Here is a 21611-nt window from a genome sequence, read left to right on the forward strand (position 1 = left end):
CCTGAAGGAACTGAACGTGTTGTGTGAGCTATCGCCGGCTTCATCTATTGCTTCTGTTTCATGTTCTCTCTCTGAGGAAATTGTATTTTCCTTGTTGCCACAAGCTGTGATTTCTTCTCAGAGAGGATGGTTTTCATGTTAATTATTCTTTATGCAGATTTACTGATACTGACTACAGTGATGATGCCTGTGAACAAAGTGATTGCACAGGATTTAACATTTTCTCTTTTTTGTGGCGTGATTACATGATTTGTATTCAGAAGTGTATGGAACTCATAATTACAAAATTTCTCATGACTGACTTCTGAGAAGAAACAGCAGAAAGAGGCAGAGATGCAAATTCCGTCAGTGTAGTTTTGAATTCTGATCGGGCGATTCAAAAACCTCCACAGCACTTTGAGTCTTGATTTTTGTGTGTTCGTCCCCGAGCTCACACTGACGGCATAAATCTCACTGGGTGGAGGCCAAGGACAATATTGAACAACCAACCACAGCAGAGTGACAGATTGATCTACCGTGAACATGATACACATGTAACCGCACTATTCATCTTCTCACTCTGTCAGCGTATTAAGATGCAAGGTGTGTTTGTCATGCCCTGGTAAATAAACTTTTATTGCATCAAAGCCTCAGGGACTCATCTGAATATTTAAAATCTTTGGATGAATGCTCTGATTTAGTAGCTTTGAACACCCCCCCCCCCCCTCAGGGTGCTGACAAGAATTTATGAAAGTCAGCTTCAGTTGATCATAATTAATCATTGAAATGACAGAAAGTAGATGTTGTTTGATGGGAAATCGTGAAGAATGTCTATGTATTTATTGGTAAATTAATTAACATGTAGCATACGGAGACTTTATCAAGAGCAAATGCTATTCTTTTTGAACTTTCAGCCATCCAACCCAAATGCTAATGAACAAGAAGAGGTTATAATATCATCATCGGAACGTGGCGGCGCCCAAAAATCTGCCTTTCACATTTTAGTTTTGTGTTTTGAAAGAAAAGTGGATATTCTAAACTCTGTGTGTTCTGCACTCTGGCGAAATATCAAAAGTGAATCTTCCAGGGATAGTGGGTTCAAAGCAATATCAAACCCTCGATCCATCATCAGTGCCGTATACCTCCGCAAAAACCCATATGAAGTGAGGAAGATATTGATCATGATACAGACACAACGAAAATCTGTGTGAGGTCAAGAAAAAAAAAGATCCCTCCGAGGGACCTGCAATTCCCACAATCCCCAGTTAACCTGAACATCAGCACAAAGTAAAGCGGCTCTCAAGGTCAGAAGAGACGCCTCTACCTACATAAATCATGAGAGGAGTCATCACAAGAAAAACTCGAATGCCCATAAGCGTCACTCAGCCTGCCTGTGTGTAAGCATTTTTTGCTCAGTGTTTCCTCACAAAGGCGTCCATGAGATTTTTCTCCTCTGTTTTCTTTTTCAGTTTTTCATGATTCATCTATTTTATCTTCATGTTTGTTCCAGGCTATCCAGTAAAGCCGGGCGTACAGGCCTTTGTGCACAGCTGTTCCCGTCTTCTTATCGCCTCTGTGTGTTTGTACTGTGTTAAAACCCCTCTAAGTGAATATTCACCTTGCCTTGAGAAGCGAGCCTCTGCTATCAAAGTTTCGGCAACCATCTGGAAAAGAAAAAAGGGAAAACAAGCAAAAATAAATCCCCCAAAATTTACTGCAGAGAAATGTTGATGTGAAATGTGTTTTTGTCAGTAGCTTCTGCTAAATGATTTTAAAGCTTCTACATTCCTTAAGAGACAGTTTGTAATATACATTTACCGCCATCATCAGGCAATTATACCCACTCAAGTCTGGCTATAAATGTGATCTTATCAAGTGTCGCCCTGAAGGGGTGGAGCAGATCTTCGAGCAGACTGCAGAGTAAAATGAAGACATATGTTAAAAGCATATTCTCCATTCAAAGGATAAAGCTGTTAATATTTCTGTATTTTTAGTCATGAAAAGACTGAAACCAGCAATATGTTAGTTTGTCTCTCTTCTCCGCCCTGTACCCATGCGTTCCTGAGGAAGACGTGGTGAATCTTTAAACATGCATCACTAAAAGTAGATGTACTTCAATATTTTTAAAAGTTGCAGTAACTTTCCAAAACAGCTGGGCACTATAACTTATATGTATGTATATGTTTCTTACCTTGGTTCCACACTGTTTCATATTCAGTAGGTAAGAGAGAGATAATCCCGATAGGATAGAGAACGCTCGGTTACGTTGTAACTTTGGTTCTCTGAGTGAAGAGACTATCTCTCAAACTACGTACAAACGGAATAGGATATTTCAATTGTATTGGATTTGGCTGCAACGCTGTTTACCTGTTTACCCCTAAAGCTCCAAAAGTGTTCTGTGGACTCAAACACTTCACCCACCCCTCCATCGGCAAAGTGGTGAGTAGATAATGAGTGAATTTTCATTTGTGGGTGAACTATCCCTTTAACAAGTGTGTTTGGGCTCTATATGCCCCAGGTCCCAAACACCATCGTTGGGAATCACTGTTCCTCGTCATTTTCAGCAGCAGGATCGTAAATGTTCATCGTAAGTAAAAAACACGTCACCTAGTGCAGCGATGCAGCTCATTAATGTGTTTTAAATAGTCTCTGGACAACGATGGAGCTCTGAGGCACAGAATGAGCTGTGTCAGGGTTTATCTGCACATGGACCTGGTAGCTTCACTCTGATTTTTGGACTTTTCATGGGAGTTGTTAGGAGTTAGGAGTTTAAGTGTGAAATCCTCTAATTTACAAGAACATGATATAATTAAACTGTGCTTCTCCTCCATGTACAATAGTACTACATTACTACTGTTCTTTATATTAAACCTTTACTGTTTAATGACATTTGTTCCATGTTGAACTTTCATATCCATTATACCATAAACCAAAAATGATTACTACTGCTATTGTCATTATCCATATACATTTACACTTTTACTAAACAACCAAAATATTTTAAAGTTTTAATTTATTTTATTGTTTTCTCCTTTTATACTAACAAAACATTCTACTATACTATTATACAATAAAATAACTATTATTCTTATTCTAAGTAAATTTATACTTTTATATTAAATACTATTTAATACCCGTACCTACTTTTAATATTAATTTATACTCTTTTTTGTTTTATTGTCATGGGAGCACATTTAATTTATATTCCATAATTACTCTATAGTAACAATATAATACCTGTGTTTTGTTCCATCTGCTATGTCATATGTTGTGTTTATATGTTTCATGTCTCACTGTTTTAGTATGATCATAACTGAAAACAGTACATGAGGCCTTAAATTAAAGAGAGGTTCTGCTTGAAAGGACAGTTTGACTTTGATGGTCCTTGCATGGTCTCTCTTCTGCCTCCTGCAACAAGCGCTCACTCATCTGCATGTTGTTGTAGTCTGTTTCCCACAAAGCCCCATTAGCGTTTCTTTATCTTGAGTCTTTGATGCACCTTTTGAGAGAAATGCTTAATTAAATAGTCGATACTTTGTAGCAATTCCTGGAAATTTGCTTATTATTGATCCCCCCCTCCATCTCTCCTGCTGTGAACCAGATGCATTTCTCTATTGATCCCACATCAGACTGTGCAGTGTACCGGCACAGTATTTTTAAATCTCTGGCTATTACACATTGATTTAAAAAAATGTTTCATTTTTTGCTTCAAAACACTCACAAGTTTAGTCTGAAGAGGAGCAGTTTTCTGCTCAATAGCAATACCAGGCTCTCGTGGGTTTTAATTGGTGCTCTTATGATGAAAAATGCAATTATTTCCAAGACTTTATCCCAGGTACTGTGATTTATCATTACCAGGCTCATAATAAATCCTTTTCCTCTGTCGTCACTAGCATCATCATTTTTCTGACAGTGTTTGAACTGTTCCAAGGCAACTGCCACCTCAGTGTTAATTCATGCCTAATTTACATGATTTCTATATATGGCTCCTACTTCAAGGTGCACCCATTGCGGTTTCTGATACAGAGGTGCTTTGTTGTTAGGAAACGGGGCGGAAAGAAAAAACAAAAACAAAAGTCTATTCCTGTCGAGCGACAACCCTCCGCAGTCTCGTGGATGTCAGAAGTTGAATTTACAAGACAAAGGCGGTGAGTTCACTGCCGACACGCAGCGAGTCTCTCTTGACAGACGGATGAAAAATAAACGGCAGCAGCTCAAAGAAAAACACATTTTCTGTAAGCTCGAGTAAGACATTCGCAAAGATGTCCACTGTTTCTAAACGGCAGTCGGGGTCTGTCACTTTATTCTCTCTGTAGTATCTATTAGCCATGTGTTTATTGTCGCTTTTAGTCTCTACTTTGTTTTTTTCTTTTTCTTTTTCACTGCATCTACAGTGCATCATTATGTGACAGTATTTCACACTTCAGTTCCAGTAAAATTATTTATTGGGAAGAACCTTTAAAAGGTTAATATGGTGAATTCAAGCCTCCTCTTGTCTCAAATGCATTTAAATTTAGATTTGACCGAGTATTTTGCTTGCAATTAGTCTTTGAAATTTGAATGCACTGGTTTCATGAGTGTAGTATTAAACCTAATCATAGCAGGAAGTCCAGTTTTTTCACATTCATTTCTGCCTCTATCCCAGTTAAGCCTGTATATGTTTGAACTGTAGATTTAACACAAAGTTTAACTTGTGTATTTAAGAGAAGTCCCTGCGTATGAATCTGTAATGATGTTTTACTGAGCCTCAGCTTATGAATATGCATGTTTTAAATCTGGGAGACTTCCACGCTGTTTGGGAATTTTCCCCGGCAAAGCGTGTCAAGCATCACATGGTTTATGCTACAGGAGGATAACTGACGGATAGAGAGAGAGACACTGTTAATGTATTCAAACAGAGAGAAAACAAGCAACACATTGTCTGATAGGCTGCGTGTGCTGTATGTTCTCTGCCTTTGTGGCATCGGTATCAGCAGGTGGTCGCACAATGAGGCGCAAATTCTGGGATATGACATCAACTAAACTGATTACAGATCTGTGGTGCTCTTTCATCATTTACAGCTATCACTATAATATTCAGATGCAGATATAGGTTGTGGAGCAGTTAAGATTAATGTCCTTGTTTTACAGCAGAGTTCAAACACGGGTTCTATGCAAATACACCAAGGAAACAAGGGATGCAGCAGCACTGGGTTGTGTTCCACTACTGTTTCCACATTGGCTTCCTTGTGGTTCTCATCCAACTCTATAGTCGGCTCCAGTTAATTCCAGCAGAGTGTTGGTCCATATCATGTCATTTGTATTTGTCAGTTTTGCACTCAACCCAGCGGTATGTAGCCATGACGACAGCTCATATTGTGTAAAGTTTTGGGATTTCCAAACAACTAGGGTTATTGGGATTTGTGTGTGGTACCTACAGCACCGGAAAAATCCATTTAAAAAAGCAAAGACTCTCTTCATACAACCACAGACGTCAAAAACAGTTGTACACATTAATTCATTCACCATGCTGTATATTTAAGATATAGATGTGTTGTAATATTTAAACTTTGCATTATAAGGTTGATATTTGACAGTCGTGCTCGTGGAAAAATTGAGGATTTTGCAAATTTAATCACCAGAATTTGCAGAAGAAATGAGATTGTGGAGCTCTGTGGAGTAAACAGGGAGTTATTGTGGACACAGCCGTGGTTTTGTGATTATCTGCAGTCATTGGCTCAATAATGCTGGAAAGAGATGTTGACATTGAGTTTGTCAAATGTCTTTAAAACCACAAAGGATTTGAACGTGTGTGATTTCATTCTTTAATAAAGCAGTTTAGCATTAGCAGCTGTTTAATTCACCTCAGATTATTGTGATCTCAATTTTCTTTTCTTATTTCTTTTTTATTAGAAAAGTGTGAAATGTTTCTAAAGGGACATGTTTCTTGAATTTCTATTGTTATTATTTAATAATGTTGTAATTACTGACAGCAGGAGACTTACATTACCATTAATCGATGAATTGATCTGGATTTTTTGCAAAATATAAACCTTGTTGGCTCCCTCCATCTCTCTCTCTCTCTCTCTCTCTCTCCCTCTCTCTCTCTCTCTCTGCATATGTGAGTGAGAGACTGTGCCTGTTACTGTGCCCATGCAGGTGATGAATGACCAACAGTGGATAAAGTACACAGCAATAACCTCCAGGCAATCCAGTGCACACTTAGGTGCAGGCCAGCAAATTTATCATTCAATCGTCAGAGGAGTTTTATCAAATGTGTTTTCTCCTGTGTCTTTAGATCTGTTTTACAGTTTGTAAAAGTGACTCTGAGTCAGTGTTTGACAAATGTCATTGCAGCCAATACCCCAAAAACCCACTCAGAGTTCAAATCCATAATCCAATCAGAATTAAACAGCGACCCTGACAAGAACTGGAAATATGGCATCCAGATAATTCAATAATATTTTTGTAAATTGTCAAATTTTTAAAAAGCGGACAGAGGAGCAAGAGAGGTACTACAACAGTATGCTACAAATAAACAGATGACCTCCCTGTCTCTCCTCTCTCTGCTCAGACAAGTGGAATGCGTGGGTTTGGGCGGCGTGGTGTAGGAGGCACAAACCCTGCTGAGCCCCGTGGGCTATGAACACTCATCAGCACATGGAGTGCACTTCACAGTCTTGAAAAAGAATACATACACTCCCCCCAATCACACAAATCGGTCTACAGCAGTGGAAAAGTTGCCTCAGCAAACCGCTTGTTTATTTCTCTCTCACAGGCTAATTGTTAATCATTTTCATTTTAATTGTGGTAGTGGGACGGGTTCTCGATCTGCGGTGGCAGGCCTCCCAAGGCTCGCCATGGCGTTAATGTGATGTTCGGTTTAGTCTTGCAGCAGCAGTCTGTCCCCCCAGCCGCCACTGAGCACAGCATGATGGCAGCCCATGAGGGACGTTACCAGGCCAGCCTCTGCGAGGCGTAATATGTAAGCTGCTTCTCTCTGGAGGCAGGAAGCCTGGTTCTCTGTCTTACCAGACTCTTGCAGCTCTCTCTGGGGGCTTGGCAGTGCCCATGTGGGGGTGGCAGTGATTGATGATGCCCACTCCATTTAACACACAGTAGAAAGCCAGAGGCAGATGGGGATCTACAGATGTATGCTTCGCTGCAAAACAACACAAACCCAGGTCTCGAGTAAGTTAGCTTTGCCACAGTACGTCAGTGTGCTGTTTTACAAGTGATCATGTTGCCATCTTCCTGCAGATAGACCATCCTATTGAACATGTATCATCCAAATTGGCACATGTCAGGGGAAGGGTAACTAATGATTCATACTTTATCACTAAAGGCAAAATGACATGAAGCCTGTTTAAACATTATTCCACTCTGTGGGTTTTTTAAATGCATTACACATGACATTTAATGCATGAGTATTATGCATGCATGAGTATTCTTATTATGCAGTTACTGGACCATTATCACTTTGTGTTCATGTCATGTAGTGTAGTGCCATGACCAGAGAAATTGCAATTGTGCTGCAGGTCATCATTTGTTCATTTTGAAGAAAATGTGTCTCCCCCCCGTTTCTTCCACCAGTTTGATTTGACGTATTAATCTTATCGACTTTACAAGAGTGCAGATGTGAATAACTTAACCATCCCAAAGTTATTTTCGTGCAAAGGGGGGAAGAGGGAAGGAGGAAGTTATTTGTCGGTCTGCTGAAGTGGGAGGAAGTCCCATTTAATTGGATTTTGATGTGCCGTGTTGTCATGGCACCCAGATCCCATCCTTACACATGAACTTATGTGGGTCTGTGCATTAGTGTGTGTGTCTGTTTGAGCATGTAAGACAGAGGAGCAAGTGAGAGACGAGGTGGAAGAGAAAAGGAGACAGATCGACAGACAGAAGAGTAGAAAGGAAAAAAAATAATTAACAAACGAAGTGAGTCGTCATAAAGAGTGTTGGATGATGGAGGTATGAGCAGTGATGATGTTTGAGAGAAATTATTATTCGGTGCACATTTATCATAACGGGCTCAGGCTGCAGCTGGTTAAGTGGCCACAGATCCCTCAACCAGTGGCAAGTCAAATCACAACCAAGAGGTTTAGTGCATGTGTAATGAAGGGACACAAAGTCCATCTGCATCTCAGTCTGCTTTCATGCTTTGATGTGGCATGTGCTCTATCTCGATTTATCTCCAAAGGCAACTATAAACCACAGATTAGCAAGACACACACACACACGTCGCCTGTCTGTGCTGGATGAGGAGCGCAAACACAACAATCCTGAGCATGTTTTTAACCCTTAATTAACTGGTAAAGAAAACGTTCCTGTTTAAAAACGACAGCTTTACACATTTTATGAATGCCCACAGCATCTTTCCTCACTTCCCTGGAAAGGTTAGGAGTGCCAGCATTTGCCTAAAGGCATGCCACTGCTTGTTCAAGTTCAATTTTTGACATTTTATTTTTTTAGAGACCCCCAAATTCCAGTTGAATCAGAATCTTGTGCTCCTGCTAGCTTTTAACAACTAGCTATTAACGTCAAAGCAGCAGTTATTGTTTTTGAACAATAGGGGGGAGTAAAATAATCTGTAAATCTGGCCATGTTAACAAAATGGCAAGTTTATGCAGAGAGAGAGGAACATTAGTATTTGTTTGGAGTTGTGTTTGGGCATGGCACAGTGGTGCAGTGGGATGCCCTCACTGATTCTAACCTTAGTTCTCCCTGTGCCAACATGTGTTTTCTCTAGGGCCTCCCGCCCAATGTCAGCTGTGATTAGCTCCAGCTCTCCCCAAGATCCACAAAGGCACTAAAAGGCTTATTTGAGCTAAGGGGTGCTTCAAAGATGAGGATAATTCCTGTAGGTTTGTTGCTAAAAGTGACCTTTTTCATATTATAAATTGCAGTGTGAACCATTGTTATTATACAAATATTGATCCATGCAGAGTCTTTGTCAAAAATATATAGTTTTACTGTAGTCATGTAAATAAAATAATCAAAAAAGCAATGATATTTTATCCAATTATTATTTCAGCAAGAATTAAAATCTATAACCATCATGTTAGAAACTTGCTTTTCTTATTTTTACTTGTCGAATCATCATGAGAGTCATGAGGTGAAATGAGGTGGACCTTTAAATTTGAATCAGAACAGACACGTGCATGTTTGCTTCCTTCTTTGACTTTGTGTTTGTGTATGAACAGTGAGCCGAGCTGGCTCTGAGCCCTATAGACTGAAGTTAATGGAGCTGTGAGCATGAGGTGAATGCTGTTATCAATGGGAGAAAAAAACTACCACAAATATTTCATTCTCTTCAGAAACACTGTCGCCTTAACTGCTGGTCCCAGTCCACAGAAACCGTCATTAGTCTATAAATCCGGCCAGTTGCCAAGGATGCTAAGTGCGACATAAGGCAAGATTAACCATCTATCCTCAGAAGTACCAAACTGAGTTACAGTTGAGTGTGAATGTAAACACTAATATTGACATGGGGAGCTCTTAAAGCTTAACTGTGCACAGGGGAGCTCGAGCCAATCCGGTCGCTCTCACAAACACACAGAAAAGTCTTGCATCACAGAAAACATCCTACTTTTATGAGTGTGAGGCGTTTGATTCTGAGAGGTGTTCCCAAAGCAGCCAGCAGACACTCGTGAAATCATTTACAGGAGTCGTAATTTAGAACAACAATGGAGGATGATTTTAAAGAGCGAAAATGAGTCTCAGTGTGTTAAATAATACTCTGACACTCCTCGTGGTGATGACTTACCGTGTGCTCCGTATCATTTTCATATCGTATCATCTTCTTTTGGTTGAAAAATAGATAAGGGTGCACCTCTGTGGTGCGTGCGAGCACTTGGATCCCACGACAGTGTCGACAAGAATCTGGAGCATCCAAATTTAGTCAAACGAAATCCAGGGTTAATCACCCAGGATGCGACGCAGGCACTCAAACATCTGTTGGAAAAGAGAAAGCGTGGTGGCTTGCATGGGAAATTCATCTGCTTCTCAAATACATAGAGGGAACAGAGAAATTACTTTCCAATGTCTGGGTGAAGGAAAAAACATTAATTCGTTTCAACAACTAAGCTAAAAATGATGTTGGAGTAATGTCCATCGGAGTGTTTTGACAAAGTCACCACCTATAATTCCTAATTGACTTCCCTCTCGTTACCCGTTTGCTTCAGAGAGATTAATTATGCTATGTAGGAATTCTCAATAGTGTTTCCTTCTGAACAAAATCCAGTTTCAAAGGTAGGCATGCAGCTGAGCACACACACACACACACACACACACACACACACACACACACACACATACACACACACACACAGCTTCAGTCTGGTTTTATTAAGCTAGGCTGTGCAAATGCTGCAGATATTAACCCACATCAACTGACGGTTTATTGCCGGCCAAGTGAGCTTAAGTGGCTCATAAAAAAACATCAAATATTTGAAATTCAAATCTGCGAAACGTGGACATGAGATATGGTGATGGCCGCACAGCTCACGAGCTCAAGCCTGCACTCGAAGACGCTTGGTTCTGTCTCTGCTTTCTGTCCCGTTTCAGTTTGGATCTCAGACTCTGTTCTGAGCAGTGTCGTAAACAGCTGCTTGAAAGGGAAATTCTCCAAAGAAAAGTTTTCCTCCAGCTGTTAAACAGAGTAAAATCTTGCCTGCTAATTGTCAGGGAGGAGGAGGGTTACCTTGAAAACACTCTTCAACCCTCACTTCACATTAAGTCCAACCAATAGAGAAAAGTGAAGAGCGAATGAAACAGACTTCACTCCGGAGGAAAAAAAAAACTTAAGACAGGCTCCTATGGGAAGATCCGTGCCCATTCATCTTTAATGTATCTCAACTTGTGCTCCGAGGCTCTGAGGACCGACAATGGAGAACAGACGGAACGAAGGAAGAATGGGGAAAAGGAAGGGGAGACTCTGGAAGGAGAAAACAGAAGACGAGGGGGCAGCTTACCGGGGAATAGGAGGATACTGTGAATGATTGATGAGCAGACAGGGCTGTTGGGTGCATTCGCCAACCAATAAAAAATGGACTAATCAATCCTCTTCACTTCCAGGGATCACATCGCCATCACCGTCACTGAGCTTGTGGGATTTTTGGGAACTTTTCAGTCTGTTCACCGACCAGTTTTCAAGAAGCAAACACGTTGGAGGAGTTGGAGCCAAATGGTTTCCAGCCAACTGGAGTCTCTCCATCACCTCTCCCTTTTTCAATCTCCCTTTTCCCTTGCCCCTGCTGTCTGTCTGCCCATCTGTCCTTTTGTCTTTCTATGTATCTGTCCATCTGACTGTTGTTTGGTTAATTTGCCTGGATCAATCTTCTCCCCACAAAAAAATGTCCACACTCATCTCCTGTGTCATTTCCCCCTTGACCACCTACTCTCACCAGTGTAATTTTCCCACCAAACTCACCTCCATTCATGCTGCATCCTGATTAGTCTTCTCTCCCACTTGGTGCCATCTTTCCCTCCAGCAGCTGCCGCGCTGGTTTTAGCTAAACACAGAGTGACCCCTGCTGGTGGAGAATATGCTCACAGGCGGCGTCTTATCCCTCTACTCTGGGGGGGGACATCATCCGTGAAATCAGCCTGGCATCGGCTCCACGGAGAAAGACCCTCTGCTCTGTCTCTGGGCCACGTTCACCCCCTGCACCCCCCATCACTTGGGAAGTAGCAGCAGTCAGCAGGTGGGGTTTGCCCCCCCTGCTTCATACTTCATGTCTCCACAGTGTTTTCTCCCTGTGATTTTATTACTACGACTGACGAAGGCTTTAAAAGACTTGAGACAATCAGTGCTTCCTGTGGAACAACAATAGTTTCACTGTTTCATTGTGAGGTGATGCACAATCAAGTTCTCACATTATTTACTTCAGTAAAACTAGTGGCAAAATAATATTAAAAAAACCCACTCGAGTAAAAGTATTGCATTTTGAATCACAATTATTGAATAACAAATGTATATTTGCTAAATATACATTTGTTATTCACATTGGCCCATTCAGATATACTACTGTATGTAGTATGTTGTAATATATATACAATAATTACATTAGTATTATTGACCTCATGTAAGCAGCATATTGAAATTTTAATTCTTAATCATTTTTATTTAGTACTGAGTAGTTTTGTATAGGCTTTATAATATTCTATACATTTATTAAAATTCAAATATATAATAACAATAGCAATCAAATAAAAGGACACAATTTCCCACTGGAATGTAATAAAGAAGAGTTGCTGAAAAATTCCCCTTCAAAATTATACCTATGGCCACTATCAGCATATGTTATAAATATATATATTTTATATCAACAAAGTGTAATGTGGTTGTTTCAATCAATCAATAAATCATCACACTTTGTCTATTGAGCACTTTTCATACAATGTAACACAAAGTAATTTACAGAATAAAAGCAATAAAATAATACAATCCTTCCACCGCATCTACGAGTAAAACAATATGAACAGAAACTAAGAAACGTGTTTATATAAACTCAGAGAATTAGCACCACCTCAGCTTTTAAGTGCTTTTCAGTCGTAGTTCTTGTTTTCATTCAGCAACTTTACCATTCTACTACATTTTTCATCATATTCATTACCTGTTTTCCCTTTACCACTTTTTCCCTTTTGTACATTTTCAATTCGGACAAATCTGTGTAGAAACCCTGGAAACTCAATAAAAACAATTTATAATAAAAAATAAATATTGCAGACAACTTTTCACACTTGGCCGAGGTGGAAAAATTGTTGTATTGACAAAAGCAAACTGTGACTGATTGCAATGGAAACAGACTTAGCAAATAAATCATGATATAATATTTGAGAATGACCTTCGTATTGTTATATTTCTCATGGCTCACAAACAATGTATCAACAATATAAAAATATTATCTCATTAATATATTTTGACCTGGTGTCTGAGCTGGATTAAATCAGACCATTTTCATCCGCATTAATTTCACTTCCTGGCGTAGGTCACTGTGTGGTACCCTGTGTGTCTGCAGACTTCAATTCAATTTTCAGCAGATTCACGTCCGCTACTGAAACCGCAGTGACTCATCCATCTGAACTACAGCAGCTTCCTCCAGAAAAGAAAGTTAATATCATTGTATTTATCTGCCGGTGCTCTTAGAAGTCAAAACAGAGAGAAGTGAATCATCTTAAATTTTTCTAAGACGCTTAAGTTATGACACAGCCGGCAGAGATTTCCTTTGAAATGTGGAGCGCAGCGTGCCGCGGCTGTCGACAGTGAATTAAGCGTAATTGGGTTTCAGCGCAGAAAAATGTCCCGCGTTTGACTTCAAGTTGAATTTTGCTCAGAAGGGAAGAGAATGAATAAGACATGCAGATGGGAACGTCAATATGAACTACGGGTTGGCTCTTTTGCTTTCATCGCTCACGAAAGGCATCGTGACACTGCCGTCTCTCTTCAGGGGGATTCAGTTGGACAAGTGAAATGGATGTATAATCTTGAAATAGGTGATGAGAGAATCTCTTGGTTTGTTTGATGAAATCATGTCGAGCCGTCCTTGTACTGAGGAGGGATTTACTCAATGATACACAGGGAAACGTCACATGAGGATAATTCACTAAAGTGCTGATAACCTTGGAAGTAAAATATCACCTCAGACATGAACTGAAGGACTTTCACGTGGCGAGTTGTACCTGACTCCCCCAGCAGCCAATCATGCTCTGCTCAGACGTGTGTGGTCACCAGGCGATAGACACGGCCCCTCTCACACTCTCACTGGATTCATTCCATGATTTATTCCAGATTTCATTTGATGAGACTGACCCTTCGCCCTCGCCACACAGGAGACTGAGTTATAAACGTCAGCCGTGAGATTTTGATTTAAGGAGATCCGAGTGATTAAAAAGTTAATTGTTGAAATGTTGTCGTGGTGGCTTGTTTAATTATGGTGGACGAGCGGATTCATTTGGGGGCTCGACTTGAAAATAGCACTGCGGCTGGATAACTGACACCGTGAGGCTTGTCTGTGCGCATTCAGCTTTATTTACTCTGCAGAAGTCACAGCAATGACCCCTGGGGAAAATAATTAAGGTGGAATCAACATTTCATGGCATACGTGACGAGCATATCAAGACAATTAAAGCTCTTCAGAAACAAAGGGGAACGGGCCTCTAAGCGGGAGAAAATGCTGATAAGCAGCGTTCCGCAGGTTTGAATTGTGAGGTACAACAGACAGTTTGGAGCATTCAGATGCAGCTTATCCCCAGGCTGCCGCTTACACAGGATAATTAGGTCCAATGTTGTAGCTGGGGGAGGAAGCTGCTGGAGTGGGAGTGCACACATTCAATCATCCTGTACTTTTTACAGTATTGTTAAGTACTTGAATTATTCCCCAGTCATGTCACAGGGGAACTAACAGACTGCTTTACCTACTTTATTTCCACATTTGTCAGGGAAATATTCATTTCCACTGATTTATGTGTCGGATCGTATCGCTCCATCAGCATTAATGTATTCCCATGTTCTTGAGAAGCCATGAGGCGCTTTTCCGCCTCCTGCAAAGTTTGGACCAGGTCGTGGTAAAGACCCCACAGGCCGTTTCTTTTTGCATAAATGGTCCTTTTATTCCACGCCAGTAACACAGCAGATACTCAAGTGAAGTTTGTTTCCATTGTAGAATCTTGACCCCTATCTCTCCATGTGAATCAGAAAAGAGCACATTCAACGATTGGTCAACAAGGACACAGCGTCAGTGAAGATACTAGTTCACGTTAACGTCACCCAGTTGCAGACCTGCAGCACTGGCGTTTACGGACGCTCTGAACGTAGCACTGTGTGGTGCAGCTGCAGGTCATTCGAAATGTTTCTCACAGTAGCTGCTGCTTGTGTTTGTTTTATATCTTAAAGTGGATAAATAGCTTATGTGTCAAATGTTGGGGATGGAACTACTGATAATTTTTCATTATTAATCAATAGTTTATCTCATCATCATCATCTTTAGTAGATGAATCATTTACTCCATAAAACACCAGGAAACTGTGAGGAATGCCCATCTCAGCTCCATGTCTTCACATATCTTTTTATTCAATCACATGAACCAAAGATATTCAGTTTATGATGATATAAAACTGAGCTAAGCAGAAAATACGAGAATTCAGGGAAGCTGGAGGAAAAGGATTTTGACATATTGTCTGTTTTAAAAAAGGAGTCAAGATGATTATTTGTCCATTTGATCAACAACGATGTTATGGCTGCATGTGTTCTTGCTCTTTGTGTTTATATTTAGGCTCACTAGATCCTGGGGTATAACAATTAACACATCAGCCCATTTATCGAACTCTTAATGCTTAAAGCTTTTTATTTCAGAGACGGTAATAAATGATAAATCCACATTATGAAAATAAAACTAATAAAAGGCGACATGTTTCACAGGTATCAACACATAAACACAATCATTTATACACATTCAACATAATTGGAAAACTAAATGATGGTACCCATGGAGAAATATGAAGTATTTCATGTGTGCTGTACTCATTTCACGCCTGATGGAGTCCCACCTTTAACCGGGAGGTGCATGTCTTCGGATGCAGTTTCAGGCGCGGGTATTCTAATAAAAGAATAATGGAAGCATTCTCCTTTTTTAATTGGACATTGTTAGAATGACATATCAATCGTCCCTTCCATGTATACTGTAATTGAAACGTTCCCTATTTCCCCCTTCACTGTCTCTCTATGCAGAAGATTGAGACTGCTTATGTTGGGCAAATCTGCACAGCCTGTGTCATTGCTTATTGTCGAGTCTGCTTTACTGAGCATCACATCAACATGTTCATTCCAATTTTTATGTTTTCTTACTCATGTTCATGTGGATCATCAATTCTTCTGGTGTAGATGCATATAAATGTGAAATGTGTTTTTGATTTGTCAATATAAGCTGCTTTCAGACATGCACTGAACCCTGGAGATCCTCCGGACAGTCTCTCGAGGGGCTTTATGTCCGACTGAGAGCCCCCCTGTAATTTATACATTACATCCTGCCTCCGCCTGTAGCACCACCCCTCACATGGAGGCTGCAGAGATTTGTGTTGTTGTGAACACGTCTTAGCAGAGAATCTCCTGCTGGGATGCACATGTGTGAAAGGAAACCTCCAGAGAAAGTCTGGACTCATTTCTCCAGACCTCCGAAGTCCATGCCCAACAAACGGCTATCAACAATACTGTTAACATTGGTGATTCATTCCCCATTGTAGTTTTTGTCTTGTGCAATTTTCCATCCCCAAAGCTCTGATTCCCATTAGCATTTTTGTAATTATCCAGAAATTCTATTAAATGTCTTGGAAAATAAATGACAACAGATGATCACCCTATTAAACCCGCAGCTAAAACCCAACATAATGTGCACAGTATGGTAAGGTAATCATTTTCATTAGAGGGGGGAAAAGCAGTGAATTGCTACCTGTGTTTAACTACTCAAAATTCCATTTCAAGTATTCATGGCATGAAGCTGACAAGCGAACTGAAGCCGAGCAAATAAAAACTGGCAGCAGCTGGATGAACGGCTGCATGTTTGGGTCATGATAAGGAAGAATTACACTTTTGCACATCACCGAGGGGAGGAAGACAAAGCCTGGCGTGGGGTTAAAAGTGTTATAAACTGTTGGAAAATAACCCAGTGGAAAAATAAATTAAACAAAACTCTCTCTTGGTGGTTGAGGCTTTTCCACAGTGGGAGATGTAAGTGATTCAAGGCTCATCAAAATCACACAGTATGTCCCCCAAAGCACACATAGTAAAAAGCATGATAGTGGTCCGCAGGGCAGGTGTGGTGCTGTATCAGTCTTCAGAGGGCGTTCCTAATGGAGCCATTACAGAGTCAGCTGTCATCTCCACAGAACTTCATTAATCATCACAAGAGGGATCACTCCTGCTCATTAAACAGTAAACCCTTCACATCCACAGTCTGGACGATCAAATTCACCCCTTCAGACTCTTGTCCAGATTCTCACCAAGCCGTCAACTCATCCGTCCATCGATCCGTCCTGCCATCCATCAGTCCATACATCCATCCGTCTATCCATCCATACATCCGTCCATACATCCATACATCCATCCATAAATCTGTCCGTCTATGACATCTGACTTATTTTCCACCTTAGTTTGGCCAACATCAGTCTGTCCCTCTCACGTGGCCTAAATATTTGATGTTTCTGTCAAATGCCAAAAACTTTTCTCAGACCCTGTGGCAGCTTTAGATTACATTACATGTTAGGAGAGTAAGTGATATTGTAATAAGAATGAAGTGAGAGAATAATAATAACAATAATATCAGCACATAAACAGTATCAGAGACTGTATGTAAAGATGGATGATAGGACAGCTCCCCAAAAGTGAAGCTGAATGATCTTGGTCACATCCTGGTGGTTGGCTGCTGTATATTAACCCAGCCTCGCCCATGTTAGTGGATGGGAACTCAACCAAACTAAAATAATGCTATAAAGACAGGGTGAAATGTAATGATTGACAGCTGAAGCTGACTTGTGATTGGCCAACACGTGCATCAGCAGGATCTGTACCGCGTCACACAACAATCACTATGCAGCCTCTGGCAAATGATGTCAAAAAGCAAGATGGCACCCAGTTTATCTTGGTTTCATTCTTTCTCATAAGCAAGTGGAGATGCATCGTCCATCTTTATAAACAGTCTATGATTTGAATAGCAATGTCAAAGTGCAAAATAGCTACTGTACAAAACAGCGTATTGCTCACAACAAAAATTGTTGAACAATTGGTCAGAAAAACAAAACATGTGAAATTGTCATCTTGGCCTCTGGAAAATAGTCATCAGTCGAAAACACAAAGGCAGAAGAGAAGCATAGATGCAGAGCGAGAAGGGGCACAAGGCTACTGGACGTTAGCACAGCCATTTGGCAGCTTGGCTCCAGAGGGCCCACTCGCATTGGGTGTGAATCAGAAATCTAACAGCTAATGGCAACAGTCGCCCCATGGTAGCACTACTGACAGCAAACTAATGCCCACACACACAGAGTGGAGCACATGAGCTGTCAACACCCCATCATGACCCTGTGGCTATAAACTGGCAAAGAAGAAAGAAAGAGAAGAAAAAGAGGAAGTGGAAACTGATGCATGTTATCTCTTTTCCCAACACCTCTTAAACACACTTTACCACCAGAGGTGAATATTCATTTTTAGTGTTTTCATAATCATCAAAATGTTGAGTCACATTTCAAAGTAGAGGAGAGAAGAGGTCAGATCTATTAAAGCATGTATTTAAAGCTGTCACCTGTCCATGTGCAAGAGGATGATGGGAAATTAGAATAGAACCAAACAAGAGATCAAATTGAGTTATCAGGAGATGTCCTGTAGGGGCTGAACTGGGTTCAGATCTGGTTACTGAAATGATTTTAAAGCTTAAGATTCACATATTTATATGTCATTTTAACCAAACCATTCATTGACCACTCATGTCTTTTTGCATTTGGACACATCTGCATTTATATTTCCTATTAAATGAATCAGGTTTTTCTTTAAATTGTCCTTTCATCATAGGTTTGGTAGAAGTTATCTTTAGTTCATGGTGTATAAATCTTCCTCTTTTCTTTAGTTTGCCTTCAATAAGAACTAGCTGGAGACATATGCTCTACTGTGTGCTGTTCCAGCTGCTTGTGTTTTTAAAGGGGTATTGAGACTCTGCAGGGAGATTTCCCAAATGTCCCAGAAAATAAAGTTGTTGGAGTCATGAGTCAAACCACAAACTTTGTAATAGAAAGTCTGTGTAAGAAACGCAAGGAGTTTGGAAGACGTAGGTATTTACCAGACATGGGTCAAAAGAAATAATGCTATTGGCTGCATTGTAGGAAAAATATGATCTGGTGGAGGAAGAGCACCACTTCAGATTAGTATGAATTACCTTTAATAACCATGTATTTTACAGTACAAGAAAAATGAAGTAAGTTAAAGCATATATTCAACAACAATGTCAAAGCCTCCCTGGCCAAACCCTGCAGGCCGTCACGAGATGAGCGCCAAGTAGATTGACGGAATTGCTGAAGAGCAGCATTCCTCCAGATGAGCAGTATCTCGAGCGTTCAGCATCACCACCAAGCCGAATCAAGTTTGTCTTATCAGCAGACAGGTTGAACCACAACACTGAGCATCATCAGCAAAGAGCAGGAGCCCAGAGGGGATCAGACATCAGAGTAATCAGCCACTAAATGTAAGAAAAAGAGAGAAGCTGTCACACCATGAAACTCGTCTTTACTCAGAGGAAAAGGACAATTCTCTTTAATAATGTTCCAACAACCACCATGATTTACTTTGCAATAAACAGAATTATAAAACAATCATGTGATTTTTTTCATGCTCAGCATCTACAAGACGTAACCGTCCACATTGACGGAGACGAGTCCAAAACCTGGAGCCAAAGCCGAAGAACAGCAGCTCGTTCCAGACGTCAGCTTAATCTTTCTCGAAGCTGCACAGTAGCACACATGGCCCCAACGAGACTGTCATAATTCTCAATTTTAAATACATTTTTCACCGATGCTCCACAGCGTGTGGATCAGCTGAAACTCACGCTTCTTTCCCTGAGATCCAGGCAGAGATTGCATTAATCACCACAGTTACCCCTCCTAAGTGAAGACAGAGAGCAACAGCTGGGGGAGAGGAGCTCAGCTTTAAACAGTACAGAGTGCAGGAGGTTCAGCCATCGCTTCTTGTTGTGCATTCTGACATCAGTAGTAATGAACACCTTGGGGCGTTGCCGGCCTGCCTGAGCATGAACTGCTATCACACATGATGCTGGGCATGGAGGCAGTTATTGTCTGAGTGTCTTTGTATGAGCTGGTGTTAGTGGGTCTGTGTGTGTGTGACCATTGCAGTGTACACTCCTCTGTGCACCTGAACGCCCCGGTGCGTTGCTGCCTTTCACTGTGCAGATGTGAGTAATATGCAGAATAACAGGAAGGCCTTAATGACCTGGTCTGACAGGAACAATTAATCAGAACGTTGGTGGTGCTCTCGGACGAGACCGGGGCGTCACGCTGAGGTTACACCTGCAAGTGCTGGAGCTGCAGTGGGATCCAGAGCACCAACACACACTGATCTTTAAAAGATGTATGGCTGGCTGGACTGCTTTTATTTCAAATAAAGAAACATATGCACACATGGTTTTTTCTTATTAATAAATGCTCAACTCAGCCACATACTAAATATATTTTCTCATAAAGAAAAGTCTTGTCTAGGCAAATAAAACTAAATTATAAACATTTCTATCTTGTATCCTCAGCTATAATGTCTCAGTCTTTTACAAAAATAGAAAACAGTACACATATGGACAGACTTGAATTTATTTTATTATTTTCAGTCTCATTTTTCATGAATTTTTTGGGTTTAAGTCCAATATTTATTCCCTTTTTGCTCTGTTTTGTTCTCCACCACCTCCTTAGGGAGGTGCCTGGCTATTCAGCTGCTGAATGTGCACTGAACATAATGGAGATATATTTCTGCAGGTAGGAACAAAATGTGGATATTTGATGAACTGCTGCATCTAAAATGCTTGAAAATGAAATGGTACAAAACAAAAACCGTAAAGCTGCAGGGTTACCAAAAACCAAAATAAAACAATAATCATAAACATATACACATTTTACCTTACACAAGAATATGTCACACTTGTTCAAGGATTATTAATTGTCATATGTTAATTTGGCACTATGAGTAAATAACTTTTTAAGGAGGCAAGAAAAACACATCGTTAATGACTGGTCAGTTGTAAAACTGGAAAATGACTCTAATTAGGAGAATCCAAAATTAGCATACATGATATCTGGATACAAATACAAATATCTTCAGTGTTTATATCTCAGCAGGTAGATGTTCACGAACAGCCGCTGCTACATTACAATTCTGTGCTCACATCCTGCTTTGGGAATTCAGTTGTCACTAATCACAGTAAATCAAATTAAACGCAGACTCAAACCCGGGCGCTTTCCATTCTGCTGCTCTTTTGTCCAATCTTCTGTCAGTGCTGGAGCCACCTAGCCAGTTTCGATGCCTTGCCTCCACTACACACTCTCACTCACACACACACACACACAACACCAGGAGGTCTTTGCTTGCTGATCTATGTAGGACAAGCAGTGGGGTGTCTGAAGTAATAAATGAACAAGATGAATGTGGGGGATATGTTCATTTGAAAGCTCTTGTCACTGAGGGTTTGTCGTCTGGCTGCACAAAGGGTGGAGCCGTCCTGCCTGATTTGCTGTAGATTCAAACCGTGGCCAAATTGGAAATCGTGAATCACTCTGACACCGTTGGCGCAAGATGGATTACTCCAGTTAAAGGCTGCCTTTTCTTTACTTTGGTCCTTTTTAAAGAAATCATACAAAAATTAATTTTTCTGACAGACGGCCGACCTGGGCAGTCAATGAAAGGAACAGCAAAAGGAGGCAAGGACTGAAGCACTACAAAGCCGGTCTTATCAGCGCCGCACTATCCCGAGCGCATCCAAAAAGCTCTCTGCAGCACAATGGGCCTGGCAGAATATTTGATCAACTGTCTCAGGTTTAACAAGGCTTGCCAAACTACACCTGCTGGAGGAAAAAGATATGCCTTTGAGCAGGGCACTGCCTCCCTCAAGATG

Source organism: Paralichthys olivaceus, chromosome 13, assembly GCF_024713975.1.
Source record: "Paralichthys olivaceus isolate ysfri-2021 chromosome 13, ASM2471397v2, whole genome shotgun sequence".
NCBI lineage: Eukaryota > Metazoa > Chordata > Actinopteri > Pleuronectiformes > Paralichthyidae > Paralichthys > Paralichthys olivaceus.